Source organism: Engystomops pustulosus, chromosome 5, assembly GCF_040894005.1.
Source record: "Engystomops pustulosus chromosome 5, aEngPut4.maternal, whole genome shotgun sequence".
Taxonomy (NCBI): domain Eukaryota; kingdom Metazoa; phylum Chordata; class Amphibia; order Anura; family Leptodactylidae; genus Engystomops; species Engystomops pustulosus.
In genome coordinates, this window is record NC_092415.1 from 58,604,240 (window position 1) to 58,627,095 (window position 22,856).

The following is a 22,856-nucleotide window of genomic DNA, read 5'->3' on the forward strand; positions in this document are numbered from 1 at the left end:
ACCTTTTTGGGGATAGGGTCACGGTAGACTAAACTTAATTTGGTGGGTTGGCCAATTATTTTAAGTTGAGTGCAATATGAATTCTGCTGGACATAAACTAAGTGTGATGAGCTAATGGCAATGTGAAACACATTTGAGTAATGAAGGATGCCTAAAACAATGTCAGCGAGTTTGGAGGGTGTGCACTTTTTTGGGAGATACTTTTTTATTTTCAAAATGAACATTTTATTAACTATACATTTTTAATTTTAGATTATATTTATTACTGTAATATCAGGTCACTCTTACCAGTGATCTGTATGCACAACTAGGCAGAGAATACTCAGATCTGGTCTTTCGCTTAATTTTTTCCAGGGCTTATCTGCAGAGGGAACCCCTGCAATATCATTATTGGAGCTACAGGATTTCCCCACTGTTCTGATAGCAGAGGCAGTGCCTTGATCATGGGCTTTTTATGACCAGGAACTGATCTTAGTCCCCTTTCACAGTACAGAATCTGAACCCATCAATGGCCCTTAGCCCAGAACACAGTGCCATCAAAAACACCATGTCAAATCACAGGCTGCAGGAACAAGGACCATTTACAATGGGTGGTTGTCACAGAAATAAAAACACAGACTCCCCAAACCTTTCAAGGTTTAGTGTGTTCATCTGAGATCCTTTATTTCTGAACGAAAAATACCCTTGCGTCAAGTAATACATCAGGAGGCGGGATGTTTTGTCTAACTTACAAAATGATGACTAAATTATGTCTCTTTAACCTTGGGAACCAGATTTGTTAATTTACCTATGTAACATGTATAGTCCCAGCCTGTCTGAGAACCAAGTACAGAGGGTAGTCAAGTACAGAATAGACATTCTCAGCCATGTAACCACACGCAGCTTTGTTTCTAGAAATGTCTGTGTCTTACAGACCTCACACACAGAACAAAACATCATTATTGCCATTTGGAAAAGTGTAGTTCATGGATAAGCGAAACCCAAGGGCAAAATGATTATGTTCACAAGATTTTACTTAGCTGCAAACAGAACAGAAAATCCTTACAACTAAGCTATGGTTATGAGATCTCTATTTACACTTGTTTAAAGTTGGAAGCATTTCTTAACATGTGCTAATATTTTTACAAAATTAATTAAAAAAAAAAAGAACTTTTAAACAACATATAGCACCCTCAGTGGTAGAAAATGAACAAGTCCCCCAATATTTCTGTTCCTTATTACACAACTATCATGTAATATCTTTTCTTACCATACCTTTAATACAAATGTGTATATATTTTAATATATCTATATAATACAGATACATTCACACCTTGTTTTATGCAAATCCCCAGCATATATGTCTGGAAAGCTCCTGGTGTAACCATAGATAAACACCGGTTGACAGAGACAACCTTTTTGCCTACATCTGCACATTATAGTTTGTATACTGTGCAAAACACAGGATAGAGGCGCAGGCTACGTTTTTTAAAATCTGGCTCACCACTGCTTGTACGCTCAGCAGGGGCCATTGAAGCCTACTGGGGACGGATGCAACATATTGCATCTCTCCCCTGCCTCTGCTGAGTATGCTTAGGGAGGTCTCCAGTGATTTAAGTGTCCATATCAAGACAGTGACATCACTAGGGAAATGCCATGCAGATCGGCAGTAGTCAATCACCGAATGCTGCCGATATTCTCTTCTCCTGCTTTGGGAAGCAGGGGGGGGGGGGGGGGTAGAAACAGTGTGATACGTCCTTGCCCTCCATTTCAAGAGTACATTGGGAATTCACCCAATGTATCCTTCCAACAGAGAAACTAAATGAGGTGTGAACACACCCTAACTCTGCGTCTTGCAGTTTCTCCATTTTTTATACCTGAAATAAACATATAAATATATTAACCAGTGGATGTTACTAGTTGGTTTATGTCCCACACATTTTGACATTCTGAGGCAAATCACAGCATTGGATTAACAGACTGTATAACCCATTTGTCAACTTTTTTATAAAACCTCAGAATGAATATAAATACATCACACAGATGCCCGAGAATTGTCAGCATATGAGGGTGTTAAAGGGTCCTCTTACAGTAGTAAATAATGCTGGAACACTTCCTACATAATCATTTGGTCTCTCTTCCTCTTTGATATACTTTGGCATATATGTTAACACCTGCATTATTCTGTATGTATAGCCTCCACTTTCTGCTTACGGTAAAAAAAAAAAAAAAAAAAAAAAAAAATACATTTTAAGAAATCTGAAAACCTTCAATGGTTAGGAAATTTTTGCCGCCCTACCAGAGAGCAGGATTCTTAGGAGTGTTGATTACTCAGAAGACACAAGGTGCTGTACACTTGATGATACAAGGAAAGCTACTACTGTGGAAATGTTAATGCATATCTTCTGTATTCATCTGTACAATTACATCATACAATCCAAGCACATTTCAGAGCACATATTCACCAGTTTGTGCAGTTTCACCATATAATAAAGGCAATCAGCTCTTGGGTGTAGATGGCTGAAGAAAACAGAATCAGCTGTAGCAGCACATTCCTTGTACGACACTCCGGTGACGTAGCCGGGGAGCCTTAGGCCAATTACCATTATTTTTTTATAACTATAATGACGCGGACACATGATAAAATTAATGGTAGATGTCCTTTGAAAAGTATCAAAACTGAAAATATGAATCCAATGCAAATAAATGAAAAGACTGAATCTGCACTCAATTTTTACTTACCTCTGTGAATCTCAGTGGGACTAGATGAAAGGCATGGCTAGCAGTTCACATATGCAAAATTGCACTTCACAGCCTAAAACATAAAATAAAAATCAATTAAAGTGAGCTCAATTCTTATTGCCAAAATAAAATGTGTATATAAACAAGATGTAGCATGTAAAAAAAAAAAAGGTGTACAGAACATTTTATTAATAGGACTAACCACACAAGTAGAAAGTAGATTTCAGCTGCAACCATTTGATCATTTCCGCAAATAAAAGAAAACCCATTTTCACAATTCTCTTTAGATTTGGTATTGGGGGCCCTGCCTCCCCACCAGCATGAAGAAAGTCACAGATGGTCACCAAGGTCAAAGAAAAGTAGGCTTAATGAGTCCAAAATCTGCGACCACTGTAATCCAATCTTTCCATTCATGGACCTAAATGAGCATTTCCCCCCTCGACACGTGCTGCACACTTCACCTGCTGGCAGAGTTATTAGTATTTAGACAAAATCGGAGGAAAACACAAAAGACCTTTAGCCCTCAGCCACAGCCCTCCATATATTGATCACATCTTGGTAAATAGCCGGACTTCCTAACACTTCCATCCATTATTTATGCCATTGAAGCCTCAGTGGCTGCGGATCATTTCTGTTTGATTTGTTTTAAGATCCTCTTAACACTCTCCACAGTCAGGCCTAGCGCTAATCTCTGCCACAGGCCTGGTGTTCAGGATTGTGATACATTGCTCACTCCTGCTAAAAGACAGATGGGTCATTACAACAATTACAGAATTATAAAAACTGGCTTTTCAGTAGAGAGTTTTTTTTAATATTCATTTCATAGCATTAAATACATGTCAAATTACTAAAACATTCCATCTTCTAGCATCAGAACATCTAGTTCAGCGGTGGCGAACCATTTACAGACCAAGTGCCCAAACTACAACAAAAGCCAACTTATTTATTGCGAAGTGCCAACATGGCAATACCCTGCTTTGTTGCTTTCAACAATAGCGGACACCAATAGAAATAAAGAAGATAAATTCTGATTATTGTAGTTCAGGGACCCATGAAGAGTTCGAATTGTGGGGCCCAGTGGAGAAGCTTCAATGATGATCTAGCTCCGTCCACACCTTTCCTGCTCCTCTTGTCATCCCCAGAAGCTATAGATCTGTCCCTTTAAAATAGCCCTGATCATGGCACATCGTGGGTGGCCTGGTCTTGTCTGTACAGACGGTCCCCTACTTAAGAACTCCTGACTTACATACTTACAATGATAAAATATACAGTTCTGACTTACATACAAATTCAACTTAAGAACAAACTTACAGACCCTATCTTGTACGTAACCCGGGGACAGCCTGTATTGGGTTGACAGCCCGGGTGCCCACAGAACCACAGGTTTGCCACCACTAATAGAAAGGGATACTTTATTACATAATATATGGAAGGGAATCAAACACCCACAGCTTCATAAAATGTTCCTACAGTACCTAGAGATAAAAGGTTTGGATTATTAAAAATGAACATTTTTCTAAGCACTTCCCCTCTCACCATCATGTAAGTAATCTCACCGTAACAGAGGAAGTCTAGCACCTAATGGGAAGGAGGTGGGGGGGTGCTCCTACACATTGTAACAGCTTATGAATCTGCAGCACTAGTAACACCACAGGAGCCCTTCAGGCTCATTTGCAGAATTATAAAAGTTGATTTTAGCTGGAAGGAGCTTCACATTGTAAACCACCAACACCTCTTTCTTAAACCATACAATAGAAAAACAATACTTTATTTGTTCGCTTTAGAAAAAAGTAAGTGATTTTTACTTTACTTCAGTCTTTATGAAGAATATGTTACATGCTTTTGGCGTTCCACGCTGCAGCAGGGCATAAGTTTAGCTGGAAGGCGGCCATGGATAACATATATAAGAAGATTACTCCAGTTACGGTGTCTGGATCTATGAGGAAAATGTCCCTGGTTTATCATGAGGATTTTGAAGGTAGATTTCCTCTAAAGCAAACCAGTCACCAGGATTGTGATTTCTCAGCTAGTGACAGGTTCCAATAGCCTATGCTATGTGGATTTTGAGGCCTTTGTCAGCATTCTGAATCATTTCAGTAGTTTATAATAGTTAGATATATATTACCTGGCTCCCTGCCAGCAGCTTGTGAGAATCTAGGGCAGTGATGGCTAACCTATGGCACTGGTGCCAGAGGCGGCACTTAGAACCCTTTCTGTGGGCACTCAGGCCATTACCAGAGATGCATCCAGGTACCTTCCTGCAGTCCCTGACAGCCCAGGACTTGCTGTGCACAGAGCTATTTTAAAGTGACAGCTCTACCTGGGACTATTTTCTGCTTTATTGGTGTCCTCAGGGTGCTGGTATCAATGAAATCTGTGACAGAGAAGGGAGTATAAATCACAAATTAAAATTAAATTTCTGTGTTGGCACTTTGCGATAAATAAGTGGGTCTTTGTTGAAGTTTGGGCACTCGGTCTCTAAAAGGTTTGCCATCACTGATCTAGGGGAAGGGGGGGGGGGGTATAAACTGTAGCCTGTGTGTGAGCATGTGTCTCCTTATGTATTCTTCCTCTTCTCCACACAATCCCACTCCCTCCCCTGCCTGCTAAATGCAAATGACAGGAAGTGGGAAGGGGTGAGGGACACAGGCTGCAGCTGCCCCCACCCTCGGTACTCACCACATGCTGCTGGCAGGGAGCCAGGTAATGTGAACAAAATTTATATAAAATTCTGAAATGAGAATACTGACAAAGGCAGTTTTAAAACCAACACAACATAGGTCAAAGGAACCCAACACCAGCTAAAACCAAGATTCTGGTGACAGGTTCCCTTTGAACATTAACAGGTCAGTGGTATCAAACATTTTTAACATATTGAGTATACTTTGCAAATATAATTACAATATATACCTATAAGAGTAATAAGTATACCGAGTTTAACCTCTCCCCTTTTATTCTCTTATTTCGTTTTCTTCCCATTTCTTTCTCTACGAATCGAACCACAAGATTCAGACATTTTTATTTCTGGTATATTCTGTTTGTTTTGTCATTAATGTATTTTTTATGTTTGAAACTTATAAAAAGGCACTATCCTGCTGCATGAAAACTAAGCAAACCACTAAAACCAAGATAAATGTGTCACATAGAGCTAAAACAGATATGAATAGGAAAGGACCACCGGGATTGAGGAACCACATGACGGTCTCACTTTCCAGCAGCTTTATAACAAGACATGTGATCCATCTTTGTTCTTTTCCAACATAAACTCTTAATTTCTAAGGCAATGGCCTTCCCAGTCACCAAAACTTTTCTGGCCGTACCATTTGCTGGGAGCAGTTGATTAGTGAATTGTCCATCATACAATGCCTGGAGTGACAGATGATCTTAGTACCAAGCAAACTGTGGTGAGTGAGATGCAGATAACATCTCCAGGAGCTGCAACCTGTGGTTGTCCTCACTGACATGGACACCATAAACCTTTCAAAGACATTAAACAATGCTAAATAATCCAATTACAAATTAAGGCCAAAATATGGAGACCAAGTTCACTTTTCCACTGAATGGTCAATATAGAAATCTTAAAACTGAACGGTTCCCCGAAAACCACACAACATGAGGGTTCATAGTATACTTTGCTAATGTTAGCAGACATGCAAAGGCTAAATCCTTATTTTTATGTACCAAAAAGGTCACATTCTAAAACTGCAGAAAAAAAGCAATGTTGAAACACTCCACAGGTACATGTTCTACATTTCCTCCACACTATACCTGTCATGAAAATTAACCCACCCAAAATAAAAGGCTTCTTTAAAAAACTGATTAAAAAGCATTGCCCTTATCCATGAATGGTTCCTTTCCGTGGCTGCAATGTTACACACAATGGGGGACATTTACTATGGCGTTTCCGCCAGTTTTGTGGCGCTCTCACCATATGTTCTGCTCTCCGACCTATTTATTAGCTGTCGGGGACAGAAAAAATGCCTTTTTCCGTCTGCTCCGACTCTTCTCCGAAAAGGGGCGTGGCTTTGGCGGAGTGGAAACTCAGACACAATTACTATGTGTCGCAGCCCTTTTTGGGCGGTGTAAACTGACGGAAAGTAGACCAAAAGAAAACTGGTCTAGCAGGGACTGTGGGACACATTTCTGGTGCTCGGGACAGATTTTGTCCCAGGGACAGAAAATAGTCTCGGCGCCAGAAATGTCTCTGCACAGCTACACAATATTAAATGTGTGTCTTCTTACCGAGAGCAGGTCGGTAACAAAGCCAATGCAGACACCGACACTGTAAGTAAATGTCCCCCATTAAGTTTGCAAACTTATATGCAACTCACCTGTTGGCAATCCAATCACACTAAAGGAGTCCTGTATTTTAAAATGTATTTGCACTGCCCTGCCTCCTAGTTCCCAATTGACAGGCTATGATATTCTGGGCACGTGACCAGAATAACATCTAAGGTCCTGTAACATCTGCAACATCCACCTAATTTATTTATCTAATCACATGCAATCACAGCAGTCTCCATGGAGGATGGAGAGAAGTAGAAATCCATGGAGGCTGCTGTTATTTAATGTCATCAGATGTATGCATGATGTATAGTTTGCCAATGTAAGGAGGTGTAAGTGCTTGAGATTATGTCACCTTGGGCACATGACATGCTGAAAAGAGACATGGGGAGGAGTAGATGGGAGTGACCAGACAGGACTCAAGGCCTCTTACAGTCCCAGGCAGCTCAGGACCCTAAAAGGAAGCTACAATAATAATCCAAACTTCTTCTCCTTCTTTCTACTGTATTGGTGTCCTCAGGTGCCTATACAATTTAAACCTGTGAAAGAGCAGGGAGTAATAAGTTACTGCTTAAATTGTCGCATTGGCACTTTGCGAAAAATATGTTGGTTTTGGTTGTAGTTTGGGCACTCAGCGTCTAAAAGGTTTGCCATCACTGTCTTAGAGCAATCTTATTTAGAGGAGATGCTCCGAATTTGCACAGAAAATATTACAGTATTGCATTCAAGTACAGCTTGACAATTGCCAGAATACATGCCACATGACAATGCAGATTTTAGCCCATGAGGTTCATGTTTAAGTAAAGGGCCTGATTGACTAGAATTTTGGCAAGTCCAAACATTAAACAAATTTAGATTGCACTTACACCAAAACTTAAAAATGTCAGGTATGGACCACAAACTCGGTCATTTTGACACATGGGAAATAAATGTGCCTGCTTGATGACAAGAAAACTCCAAAACGGTGTAAAAAGCAATTACAGCTATGTAATCTTCATTAGTCCAATAAAAATACTCAAAATCACATACAGGATAGAAGATCTTTATAAAACAAGATCAGTTAAGTCTAGGGAGTAAATAGGAGTCTGAAAAGAAAAGCCTTTCTGTGTCTGAAAATCCCATTAAATGGGCAGGGTGTTATGTACAGCCATCGCAAAGTCAGTATGACCTGACACAGAACCAAGTACAATATATTCAGCCCAAAACATCTACCAGGTTTCCAGTGTTCGCTCTTACAATACCAACATCCACCACACAAATAGCTTTCAGATGTCGGCTTTTGCTAACCAGTTTAGCTTATAGGAGATGCACATATAGTAGAATAAAATTAACTCCAATTCAACACAGTGCAGATTCACTCCAACTGAGAGACAAATCCACCCACACCAAGTTCCTTATTGCCTGGATGAACAAAAACAAAAGACTGCACCAAGTCCAGATCACAGGAGGAGAGATCTAGACAGGAAAACACATCCATCATTACCACACAATGGAAGAATTCTTACTCTTCCCCACTACTAGGAGGGGTTCAATGCCATTTATATTCTCACAAATGGCCTACACCCTGACATTACAGGGGTATCCCATGTGTTACCAAGTTTATTAAATGGAATAACCTTTGTATAATTTCAGGGCACCCGTGGGACAGAAAACCATGCGCCGAGCTCACCTAAAATATTCTGTTGCAGTAGCTAATCATTAAGCAAAATGCATGAGATTTTTCAACGCCATATATTAGAGAAATCTACATTTATGTAAAATGTGTCCTCCTTGGTTGGTCTGCAATGTGTATTATTGTAGCCACAATAACAAATCACTCATCACTTTCAGTTATGATCTATGTTCTGGTAGGGTTCTCCATTGAGATCAATTCAGATCCAACCCCTACAGCAATTGACAAAGACCAAAATAATTCATGTTAAATGTTTGATAGCTTTTTCCTACAGCCGGTTGTTGCAAAAAATAAATAAATAAATAAATAAATAACAGTCTACATCAGCCCTACAGGACATCCAAAATCCCTTGCATATGGCTGGCAACCTCTTTTTCACATAGGATCATAAGCTCAATTGAAAAAAATGCTACATAAAGTCTCATCTGCAAGCTGCATCACAGCCCTTATATATAGAAGTGGGTCCTAAAGAAAACCAAACAATCACATTCAACAAGTACCTCGCCACTATGGCTACTATACACCACATAAAATGCCATATAAACAGGATGCAAATAATAATTCAAAAGCAAACTAATGGTTTTATGGGTGGAATCCAACAAATATTCTGCTTTGAATTAAATGAGGAAAAATTCTAAATTACTTACTACACATAAATGAATCAAAATGAATTAAATGATCTTTGAAAGTGGACAGTGTTTTTGGTAAAAAAAAACAAAAACAAAACATACCATACATCTTTGAAAATGTAATAATAATAATAATAATAATAATAATAATAATAATAATAATAATAATAATGTGTAGTATTAGTAAACAAGACAGATAATTTGTGAAAATTCTCCCGCGTAGGAAAAAAAAAATCATACATTTCCGTTTTCCCAAACATTCACTTTTCTTCCAAATATAACTCAGAGTTAATTAGGCTCCAGGGTATGAGGTCATGGCCTAAATCCCTTACCATCTTGACTACCTGCAGAGTCCTCCTGTATGGGAAGATTCAGAGTTCATTCCCAGTAGACAAAAGACTGGGACATTCCATCTGAATGCCATTGCTAGAAGGAGCCCATAAAATTCTCCAAGCTTAGGAGCCTAAATAACTGATCGGCCCTAGGCTGAAAGGAGGGGGGGAAGGAAAAAAAAAAAAAAACACTTATTCTGTCATATGAAAAAGCCATAATCATTAAGTTACGGGCCTACTATAAAACTGCACTAAATTAGTGGCACTCAAAGCATTGATGGGTCTGTGACCAACCTAATCTAAATAGCCTATTCTTCACCGAAAGTCATTTAGTAATGAAAGTGAGGTCTTAAAATGGGGCAATTGCACATTATAGGAGTACACACCTACAAGAAGGTCAAGCAGCGGCCAGGGGTGTCAAATATTCAAAGAATTAACAGCTATTGCGGAATATTTATACACTTTAAATCAAAAAAGGTAAAAAAGATGGATAGCTATAGGTCACCTAAAGACAAAAATTTTACATAGTTTTTTATTTATAGCTGCTGCTACTTCTTGCCATTATCAAAACACGAACCCTAATAGTCACAACTATAAACCAATGGTCTTCAATGAAATCAATGGAACGCTGATCTGGGACATTCCTATGAATGAAAACCATGACAAACCGAGACCTTCCTTACTTACCAAAGAAGAAACAATAAGGAGTGTATCTTTTTTTTTTTTATTTTACTCCATCCTGCCAACTTGTCTTCTTCTGCTTAAAACTACAGCCATTAATGATCTAATGATCTGTCACTGTAAATTATCAATAGTTTTTCAGATGAAAGCATAATTGAAGGGGGGGGAAAAAAAAAAAAACCTTTGAATAGAGAAGCCATTTCTACTCAAATCAGTGGTAATGATTTCAAGTGCTTCCAGCGTCACAAATGGTGTCCAGCCTTCAAAGATTTTTTTTACCTTGCAAAGCCATCCTGGCTATCTCATCCATCACTGTAGGTCAAGTCATTCATCACAATAGTAAAACTGCGGGGTTTTGTTCTTACAGATAGGCAATCCGCATATCAAAAGGAGGATGGTATGCATTCTTAATGCAATTAGAGCAAATGCTGGAGCTTTTAAGGTTGGTAAACAAAAATTTACATTTAGAAATAGTCCCAGCTCCACAACAAAGTAAGGTCAGCGAGCTTAGTAAGGTAATTAAAGCAAAAGGCTATAATTACAATGAACCGGTTAACAAGCAAAAGCCTGGGAAATAATGGAATGTAGGTATCTAAACCAGCTTTCAGAAAATCTCCCAATGCTGTAAGCAAGGGCGGGTTACCAAGTTCAGATACATGAGCTGACCAATTCTCGCAAGAGAATCCAATATACAATGAAGCTGGTTTTTACAAGGTAGAGAGCAAATCAAGACATTTTACCATATAAAACAAGTCCCCCGACCGTGGTTCATTCTCCTATTATTAGATAGTGGAAGAAAAAATGTAATTTCTTTCCTCAAGATTAAAATATCTGCTGAATGTTATATGTTGGCTGATCAGAGGGGAAAAAAAAAGTCTATAAAAGGTCATGCACTGCCTGTTTAACCACCAGTAAAAACATATTGAAATGTAAGCGTATACGCCCAGGTCATCTCCATTTAAATTATCGCTATTGAAGTGCAAACGGTTAACATCTAAATACTACTTAGATCCAAAATAATTAAAAAAAAAAAAGTGTCATTTACATCAATGAGAAAATGTATATAGCAAGTGTGGTTTTTTTCCCAGCATGCATGTTTTTTATTTTTATCTACAGCATGATCAGAATCCATTTTCAATAGGTCAATGACAGATCCCGAAAATTGTCCGTCAAACATTCAAGCACCCAGACCCTTCTGAGCAATTTACTGCAGTTTGCGTGGAGGCTGCTCAGGTCACCTTTTTAGGTTTTCTATAATCACAAAATACTAGAATGGTATAACACATTGCAAGAGTAACTTTGACAATGGTCACTTGAAATCATGTCTCCCAATACTAATGCTCGGTGCTACTTGCCAGCCGGCAATCCACTAGCACTAGCCCTTTTAAGTTGGCTATAAAAGTTTTAAGAAGATTTTTGGTGCTTCTATATTGAGTAAACCTTTCAAACTATAACTAGCTGGGAACACACCGCAATCTTTACATGAGTTTTAGAGGACAGGTTGGCAGATGATCATGCCTAGGCACATAAATACATGGTAGCTCCATTCCCCCCTTTAATTCCACACAGGGGGGTTTTGGAGGCCAGCAATGCATTCCTAATGAGGAAATTCACGGGCACATGGATAGCACCCAAAGTAGTCTGCCATGTGGTAATACTTTTGTAACATACTGATAGTGGACCCTGTAGTTCATTGGAAGTTTTTAAGTCTATAGTAAAATAAGATTGAAAATTAAACCTTCTTTAACCATGTCCCTTTAAGGGAAACACATTTTGTGCTGCTTTTCACCGTTTGCCAGTAAGTGCCATTTAATCCTAGCCATCGGGACTCTGTGACCTAGTGTATTTTATCAGTACTGCCCTGACCCTGACCAGTTACTGTCACACTCCCACACAAAAAATATTTGCTCAGCATTTTGTTTCTAAACTCTTAGCTGGAAATGTTCATACATCGGAAGTGAGCACGCTCAAAATGGCAAATATACCCAAATGCTGTGAGCAAACCATTATAGTCTCCATAAATAATAAAATAATCAACAAGTGACAAATACATGACAAGAGAATTACCATGCAGAATGTAGTGCAGAGCAGAATATGGTATGTTTTTATTTTATACTGTAGGCGCGGGATTGCTGCATTTGTGTTTTCTACATTCCAGTTAGTATGGATTTGGCCTGGAATTGATCCAACCAAGTTGCCATGATGTGTGAAACCAGTCATCCTCCGTTGCAGAAAGATGATGCTTATATGAGCTCAAAATGCATCAACTGTAGAATTTATTAAGAACCACAATCTAATAAATGAAATAGAAAAATCGGTGTTAACATTGTGAGGAAAGCTGGGATCCTGCACATTTTATGAGAATCACTTTTTACATATCAGGTTCACTTTAATATATATATATATATATAAAAGATAAAGTTTTTTTTCCCATTTCATCTAAAAATCACTAAATTGGAAAATGCATATGAAGTGAAGAAGTGATGCAGCTGGCCACACACATTAGAAGAGAATTGGCTGAACCCATTGATTTTGATGGGTTAGGTTGATAATGTAATGTGTATATTGGAGGCCTCCATGCTCTCCCCAGCTGACAGATGTCAAATCAGGGGAACTACCATGGGGTGGTTGGATTTTAGTGCATCAATTCCTTTGCCCTTGGAAAAAAAGCTGCTACCAGGAGTCTGGAGATAGTTTTATTCCTCTTGTATCCCATTCACTGCTCAACATATAGAAGATAAAACTACACTTGGGGGGGCTTGATAAGCATGGATGTTGGCCACATGGTTTGATACCTAAACCAGGTCAGATCAAATGGGAAACAAACAGAAAAAAAATATATATTTTATATTCGGCTCCACTCTTGTTCACAGTCCATGTCTGGTATTGCAGTTAATTTACATTCAATTGATTCCCTTTGATGCCATATCAAGTCCTCATCCCACCTCCTGATATCGCAGCCAGTTTTCAGGCTAATTTTCTAGATGGATAGAGTAGATCTTCTAGATGGAGCGCGGTATTAAATATAAGGGTTAACAATTCATTGTGACCATCAAAAAATACTAGTTTAGACATCCCATACCAAACCTTCCATATCAAGGAGCTATTTGTGTTTACTCTAAGGGGGATGAAAATAGTCTCCATCCGCAGCTGAGTGATGCTAGAAATGATTCATTTGTACTTCAGCTCACGCTGTTCTCCTACAATACAAGCTGAGAAAGAAAACTCAACCCTTATCTGCAGAGAGCGGTACATTTTGTACAATGTGCTTCATATTTTCACTGTCTGCTGTAAATTACCAGAAACAAATTGCCAGGATGAGTTATGCTCTCCGACAAGCAAGCCAAAAAAAATACTCGTACATGACCTTTTTACCTCTTGCAACATTGGAACAGCCCGTACCTGTGATGCCGGTGTACTTTACCAGGTTGGAAACTCTCTACTTTTTAACATGCAAGCTTTTAGCTGTTTGATGAAATGTAAAGTCTATCTAACCTCCTGCATAACTTTTCTGCACATATCGCAATGTGTGAACATATGAGAACATAAGTACTGGCCATTATATGAGCGATGTGGGCCATATTAAGGAACGGGGGGAATATACAGCCACAATATGGTCAGTGTAAGACAAACAACAGATCTGCAATCCCTTAAAGGACATCCATCCCCCAGATCATAGTATTATAGTATCATAGTATATAAGGCTGGAAGGAGACGCAAGTCCATCAAGTCCAACCTTCAAGAATTAAATAAAAGTTTTATTCCCATAACCCGTGATATTTTTTCTCTCCAGAAAGTCATCCAGGCCTCTCTTGAACATGTACATAGAGTCGGCCATAACAACCTCCTGCGGCAGAGAGTTCCATAGTCTCACTGCTCTTACAGTAAAGAACCTTTGTCTATGGTGATGGTAGAATCGCCTCTCCTCTAGGCTAGAGGATGCCCCCTTGTCCTGGTCACAGGCCTAGGTATAAAAAGATCTTTGGAGAGATCCTTGTACTGTCCGTTCAGGTATTTGTACATTGTAATGAGGTCTCCCCTCAGTCGTCTTTTTTCTAAACTGAATAATCCCAAATTTTGTAATCTGTCATTGTATTCTAGTCCCCCCATTCCCCTAATAATCCTGGTTGCTCTCCTCTGCACCCGTTCCAGCTCTATTATATCCTTTTTATACACTGGTGCCCAAAACTGTACACAATATTCCATGTGTGGTCTAACCAGGGATTTGTATAAGGGCAGAACTATGTCTTTATCATGAGAATCTATTCCTCTCTTGATACATCCCATTATTTTATTTGCTTTAGCAGCAGCCGCCTGGCTCTGGTCACTAAAATTAAGTTTACCATCCACCAATACGCCCAAGTCCTTTTCAGCTTCAGTTTTACTAAGTAATTGACCGTTTAGAACATAATTATACTTTTTGTTTCCATGGCCCAAGTGCATAACTTTACATTTATCTACATTAAACCTCATCAACCATTTCTCTGCCCATCCCTCAAGCTTCCACAAATCCCTCTGTAATGCTAAACTATCGACCTCAGTATTTATTACTTTACACAGCTTAGTATCATCTGCAAATATTGAAACTTGACTGTGTAAACCCACTACAAGGTCATTAATAAAAATATTAAAAAGAAGTGGCCCCAATACTGACCCCTGTGGCACTCCACTGGTAACATCAACCCAATCTGAGAATGTGCCATTAATGACCACCCTCTGTTTTCTATCACTAAGCCAATTACTAACCCAGATACACAGATTTTCTCCTATTCCCAGCAGTCTCATTTTATATACCAACCTTTTATGTGGCACGGTGTCAAATGCCTTTGAGAAGTCCAGATATACAACATCCACAGCGTCCCCCAGATCCAGTCTTGAACTTACCTTCCTCGTAGAAACCAATCAGATTAGTCTGACAGGACCGATCTCTCATAAACCCATGCTGACGCTGGGTTATAAGGTTATGCACAGTGAGATACTCCAGGATAGCATCTCTAATAAACCCCTCAAATATTTTCCCCACCACAGCAGTTAGACTCACGGGTCTGTAGTTTCCAGGATCGCTATTTGATCCTTTTTTGTATATTGGTACCACATTTGCTATGTGCCATTCCTGTGGAACATAACCAGTCCTCAGTGAATCTTCAAATATTAAAAATAACGGTCTGTCTATCACCGTACATAATTCATGCAGACCCCGGGGGTGTATGCCATCTGGCCCCGGTGATTTATCTATCTTAGTGGTTGCGAGGCGGCGCCGTACCTCTTCCTGGGTTAAACTGTTGACATTATAAAAAGAATTTACATTATTCCTCATTGTGTCTTCCACCAGGGGATTTTCCTGGGTAAAGACAGTTGCGAAGGAGACATTCAGTAGATTGGCCCTTTCCTCATCTCCTTCCACCATGACCCCCATGTTATTTCTAAGGGGACCCACGCTCTCTGTTTTTAGTTTCTTATCATTTATATACTTGAAAAATAATTTGGGATTATTTTTGCTCTCCCTGGCAATATTTCTCTCAGTCTCTATTTTTGCGGCCTTTATCTGCTTTTTACAGGATTTATTTTTCTCTCTATAATCCTGTAATGCCTCATCGCTACCTTCACGTTTTAGCACCTTAAACGCTTTATCTTTCTCGCTTATTGCTTTCCTTACAAGACTAGTTAGCCACATAGGGTTTTTCTTGTTCCTCTTATGCTTTTTCCCATAAGGTATGTGTTTCTCACGGGACTTTTTCAGAATATATGAGAAAAAGTCCCATTTTGGGGGGGGGCTTTTGTCCTTGAGAGCATTATCCCAGTCTATGCCTTTAAGGTCTTCCCTGAAGTTTAGAGTGTTGGTTGCCCCTTCACTAACATGCTTAGTAAAGCGTAATACAAAATCAATGATATTATGATCACTATTCCCCAGGTTCCCCCCAACCTGTAGTTTTGATACCCTATCAGGTCTGTTGGTAAGGATAAGGTCCAGCAGTGCCCCCCCTCTTGTTGGCTCCAGGACTAGTTGCGACAGGTAATTGTCTTTTGTTGTTGACAAGAACCTGCTACCTTTGAAGGACCTGCAGGTTTCTGCCCCCCAGTCAATATCTGGGTAATTGAAGTCCCCCATGATAAGTACTTCACCATGCTTTGAAGCCGCATCCATTTCACTTATCAGCATTTCCTCTGTTGCCTCCATTATATTTGGAGCCTTATAACAAACCCCTAGTAATATTTTATTATTCTTTTTCCCTCCTCTTATATCCACCCATAGGGACTCCACATTTGCGTTACTGATGTCATCTCGCAGGACGGGCTTGAGGCAAGAATTCACATATAAACAAACCCCTCCCCCTTTTTTATTTATACGATCCTTTCTAAAAAGACTATAACCATCTATAGTAACAGCCCAGTCATAGCTACTGTCCAGCCATGTCTCGCTGATACCCACTATATCTTATTTCCGTTCCAACATCAAGAGTTCCAGTTCCTCCATTTTGTTTGTGAGGCTTCTGGCATTTGTGTACATACACTTTAGATGGTTTTCCCTGTCCGTATTCCTTTTGTCCTTATTCCCCAATCTCATTCCAGCCCCCCTTCCTCCCCCATGGACTATGACTCTTCCCAGCTCTCTATGTACACCGTCTATTTGCCCTGCACAAGTGTAATTGCCCTCCCCCCAGGTCTCTAGTTTAAACACTCCTCCAACCTTCTAGCCATTTTTTTCCCTAAAACAGCGGCCCCCTCCCCATTGAGGTGCAGCCCATCCCTACTGTAGAGCCTGTAGCCCACAGAAAAGTCAGCCCAGTTCTCCATGAACCCAAACCCCTCCTTCCTACACCAACTTTTGAGACACTTATTTACCTCCTTGATCTCCCGCTGCCTTTCTGGTGTGGCACGTGGTACAGGCAGTATTTCGGAGAAAATTACCTTTGAGGTCCTTGCCCTGAGCTCAAGGATTGTAAACCAAATAATCAGACATACTGGTGCATACCCCCTCTGGCAGGATCTGCTGTTCTTTTAGCTTCTTAGGCCCTTGTTTTTAAGAAAATGATGCTTTAAAAATTATGAAAATGAGCCCGAGGTGCTCAAGGCTCCATGAAGTACTATAAAACCAGGAGCCGCTCAGGCTCATTTGCATAATTTTAAAAGCCTTTTTTTGTAAAGACCAGGGCATAAGAAGTTAAATGAAGAGCAGATCCTGCCAGAGGGGGCACACACCAGTATGTCAGTGTGCTTGGTTTACAATCCTTGATCTAGTGATAGATGTCCTTTAATTTTAACACATTACCAAACTCATATATAATATGGTTTTGGATTGCACACCAAAACACATGTGCTACCCTGAGTATATTGATCTCTGCTCCAAATCAGAGAATTATAAAGCATGTGCACAAAGAAAGGATCACACAGAAACCCCCACACACAGTCTTTAAGACTCTCTAATTGATTATTGAACTACAGAGTAAGTATTTAGATTAAGAGGGAGTAACCCTCCTAGGTACTATGCCTGGTTGTGATTGGCTTACCTTAATTCGGTCATACTTCCGAATATATAAACAATAAATAACACGTTACATGAGATACACACATCTACTTTACATGGTAGACAAAGTACAGGAAGGGCCTCTTCAGGGTCATTGAAAACTTGGTGTCTCTCCAAGGTCATTAAGAAGTTAACTCTTTGAATAACTTCACCACAAAATTAAGTCATATCCATAACAATTATTTGAAATAAAGAAGCTGCCTGATCTGTGCAGAGTGGACTTTCCCATACAACGTAAATAATACTTCATTTTAGGCAAAGCAAAAGAAAAAAAAAATCTGTCAAGAACCCCCCTTGAAGACTGAGCATGTACACCCGTTCTAATTCAGCACCACGCACAGAAAGAGATAAATGGCTTGTATAGGTCTATGTAGTACTGAGGACATGAGCCAGAAAGAACAGATCTATGCAGAGTGTTCCTCCACGTCTGCCAGGTGAGCCCTGAATGATCGCAGCTGCAGCACCCTGGCCCACACTTCAAAGAGCACCAACGTCTCCCAACAACTACGATTTCCAACTACACTTTGTACTTGCCATAACGCCGAGTCCTCAGGCATCACTCTATTAGTCTTAATCTCTTTCTGCTCTCTGGCTGACACCTCCACAGCCCAGGGTTACTGTACTAACAGTAAGCTAAGAATGCAAACACATTTCATTTTAACAATGTGATGATTTATAAGGAAACAAAGACCTGCAAAACACAAACCCACGGGTTGCAGACAAATGTAAAAGGGCAACCAACAACTGCAACTCACATGTCCCAGGAACATCATGACCCGCAGACATAGAAACTTGACATCATATGTAATCCATATGTGCTTTAGCTGTTGAAGATGTAATGGAGTGAGCCTAAACCTAGCAATGTCCTACAGCTTACTCCACTAGTTTGCTTGCGGAATACATTGCTCCCTTGCCAGATGCATACATCTCTGTCCATTGTATAGGGATTCATAGTTGGCTGCATACTACCATCTTAGGGTATATTCACACGCGGTATGCCCGCTGTGCGAGAATTCCGCCGTGTGCTGGAGTGGAGGAGGAGGTGACCCCTCCTCCCTCAATAGAGAATAGCGGCGCACGGCCGCACACACGCCGAAAGATAGAGCATGCTCTATCTTTTTGCGGTGTGCGGCCCGGATTGGTGGCACACATGTGTGGCACCAGATCCCCGCCGTGCCGCTATAGCCGTCGATGGGGACGTACATGCGGCCGCATGTACGTCCCCGCAGACGGCCGTGTGAATAAGCCTTTAAGCCGCACAGGGGTGTAAATACAGGGGTAGCAGACATATGGGGCCCGCAGTGTGAGGAGGGCCCTGGCATCTGACCTAACACGCTAAAGAATTAAGGATATGCACCACCATATACATATTATCCTGCACATTGTACAGCATGATATGTATACAACACTGCATGTCTTCCACAGTACACCGCATGAATCGGCAGCTGGAAATTGCCGAACGCAGCGCTCACCGATCCCCATCAGCTCTATAGAGATGTATGGAGCAGAACGGTCATGCACGGCTGTCTGCTCCATTACTCTCTTGGAGTGACGAGGGGGCCGACTGAGATATGTTGTGGAGATCTGTGGAGATCTCATCAACGAGGCCCCCGCTGATCAGCAAGTTAAGTCCTATCTTGTGGATAGGGCCTAACTTATGTTCGTGGGAAAACACCTTTAATGCATTAAAATGTTAGTGTTCGAGCCAGACAACCCCTTTATATTAAAAGGAAATCTACCATCAAAATCAATCATGGATAAACCAGGGACATTTACTTATAGATCCAGGCACAGACTGTGATAATCTTCTTATATTTGTATTTTCTCATTCCTTCTAAAGTTGATTTTAAAAATTATGCTAATGAGCAGGAAGGACTCATGGGGCTGTTAACAGAGGCCCTCCATGCTGCAGATTCACGGGATGTAACACTGTGCAGGAGCTCTTCCCCCTACCACTGTGTGCTAAAAAAAAATTTCTGCTGTAGTGAGCTTACATCTATTGTAAACTACATCATCACATTTCTACTGATTTAATAAGTTGATACATGATTTTCGCCACTGCCTTTTAACTTCTGATAAATCTACAGCAATGTACCCATGATAACCATTACATTAATGATTGAAAAAAGAAAAAGCTTCAGACCAATACTGGTCTGCAGTAACATAACTAGAATGAGTCAGCCATCTATATTACCATTAATAGGAGAGAGTCCTTCATCCATCGTCATTGATATTATAATCTTTTGCAGGATGACCAAGGCCAGACTTGCTTCTTTTTCACATTTTAGCAAGTTGATAACATTAAACAGGGCGTTCATGAAGCAGAGAAGAATACGAAATGTACAGCCAAAGCATTTGCAATGAAAATATCAGGTTCTTAAGACTCTGTTGCTTAGAAACCAAGACGACAAGCCGGGGAGGGGGGATGTTACCATAGTTCTCCAGTCTAGAACACAGCCCATTGAAGATTGTGTTTATCTCAGCAGGCTAAAAAACAAAAACTCAAATGACAACTAAACCATCCAAAAGTAATCCTTAAAAGTCCTGCACACCCACCAGACCAGGCTGAACTAGGACTAACCAGGAATGGGACAGTGCAAGATACTTACCTCATAGATATCCAAAAATGTTATACTGAACATAGAGACATAAAAGAAGGAATGATCAGAAAATTTCCAATGAAAGTAAGTAGTACACAGCAGCACTAGTTTACTCATACCATCAAGAATAAGCATTGGGTAGCATCCTGTTCTCTAGTTAAAATTTTACAAAAATAGTTAAAAACTTGTATACTGTATGCGCAACAAAATAGATCTCAAGAGTGGAGGTTGGCAAAGTACCATTAAGACCCCAGTATAAAACATGGCACAGAATAGATGCTATACTTTCATCCACCATTTGTATAGGTTTGCTCCGAGTACATCAAAACACAACGCAAATGATGAAAAATAACATATACAGAAAAACAATGTAACGCAAATAAGCTTCTGCGTGTAAATCAGTCAAGGATTTATTCGAGGGTCCCCAGAGGCAGACCAATCCATAAATGCTTTTCCATTTAAAAGAAGAAAGTCAATGGTAATTACTAAATGCTAAATTGTTAAAAAGGAGAAATGGTAACCTCGCAATGTTTTGACAAAAAATGTGCACGGAAGACAAAAGAAATTAGTAAATTACATTAGGAGTGTTATTACATGGCAGATTTGCTGTGGAGATTTCAGAAAAAGAAAATGTGCACCGTAGAAAAGCTGACCACAAATCCACTTCCAGTGTGGCATGGCCCGGCACAACTACCACGTAAGGGCTCTTTCACATTGGAGATGTTTTTCTCAAGGAAGACAATAGAAGTCTATGGATCCACAAAAAAAATTTAAAAAAAAATAAAAGTCAGCGTTTTTTTTCACTGAGGAGGCTGAGAAACCAGGCGTTAAGTTTTAAAAGCAATGGTTTTTTGTCTGCAAAGCAGGGGTTTTTTTTGCACATGCGGAGACAAGAAACGGAAGCAAAAGACAAGGGATGCACTGCACACACACCAATGTGAAACCACCCTAAATCGTCAACCCAGGAAGCTGCATGTGCACAAAAACATTCAAAACCTGCCAAAGAAACCCTCCAGAATTTTGGTGCACATATTTAGATAATATTCCAGTATTGTCACAAATTTTCTGGTTACAACTTTCTGATATATATAAGTATATATAAATTAATAGAGGATTAGCCCGCATTGATGGTAAATCTATGGTAATTACCAAATTTAAAGGGGATTATCAGATACGACTTTGGACAGGTCTACGTTTACAACTAGTTCATATAAAGCCAAACTTTAACCATTAGTTGGCAGAAAACATCAGCTTTTTTTTCTACTGTATTTTCCTACAATATACTGGAAGATTGAACCTTTGACCTTTCATTGCCCAACACCCCACCTTCTTCCCTGCAGATCACATCTTAATCTGTAATTCCCAAAGGCAAACAGACCGTCACCTATTTCAGAGGAGTGTAATGCGATCAGCCAAGAAAGACAGCTGCTACTTCCTAATACATGAAGTTTGCTATAATCCAGTTTATGAAAAATGGCTTCTTTTAAAACAGGGACCTAAAAACTACATTGGCAGCTTCTTTACTGGTACTTACCAGTATATAAATTTCCCCCCAAATCCATTATAAGCAAAAGAAAATGAAGCCAATTATACACATGAGCCACTCACTTTTCTTAAATACCTCATCCATCTGCTGTCCATGCAAAGCAGCTGCCCGACACCTCTGTCAGAGACTTACCCCAAAAACTACAGAAACCAAACTACACTGCCCTCATCTACTATGGGGGTTGTAGGGTTAGGAGGACCCCTTACACCTTTGATGCACGGTTTAGGTGATAAAACAAAGAGCAAAGTCGGCTAAACCTATGTATTTCCATGAGTCAACTAAATATCCTATCTGTAAAAAAAAAGAAGGATCTGACCTGCTTGCCCCTAAGGGGGCTTTGGGGAGAGGTAATGTCTGTACTTGGGGTTGTTTTTGTTTTGCTCTTAAATGCAAAATTTCAATACAATATGTTGAGTGCATCAGGAAAGACAACCTACTGACAGCAGATGATCAGGCGCTGAAATGGACTATAGCTGACAAGTTTTTTCTCTGGGCCGTTGGTGCGGGGGATGTGGGGACAAATACACAAGGTGGTACACGTCCAACCTAAATCCCAATTGGCCCCATGTTAATCCAATTGTGAGTATACACACACTTAATATTAAATATCTATTAGTAATGGTCCGTACATTCTCTACACATACAACAAGACATTCTCCAACACTTTTATATAAGCCAGGGTGAACCCTGATGTTTGCGATGGAGAATGAGTAACAATCAGCTGTGATCTGAGGGTGTTCATGCGGGGGCTGTCGAATAGCCAGGAAATACATTTGGCAATGCAGGAAATACCCCTTGGATAATACATACATCCTGTACATGTAATGTGGTAGTAGGCGTAGAGAGGGATAGAACCTCATACATAA

General features: G+C 40.0%; 1 protein-coding gene across 4 annotated transcripts in view; it reads right to left on the reverse strand.

The window, feature by feature from the left end:
- Positions 1-22,856, reverse strand: part of GREB1L (GREB1 like retinoic acid receptor coactivator) — a 54,003-nt gene that overhangs the window by 26,847 nt on the left and 4,300 nt on the right. For 3 of the 4 annotated variants that reach the window (XM_072152097.1, XM_072152096.1, XM_072152094.1), the window contains exon 2: positions 2,722-2,794. The gene's annotated coding sequence lies outside the window, so the exon portion shown is untranslated. Of the gene's footprint in view, positions 1-2,721; positions 2,795-20,038; positions 20,206-22,856 lie in introns of those variants that run through there. The other variant, XM_072152095.1, reaches the window with a different exon arrangement.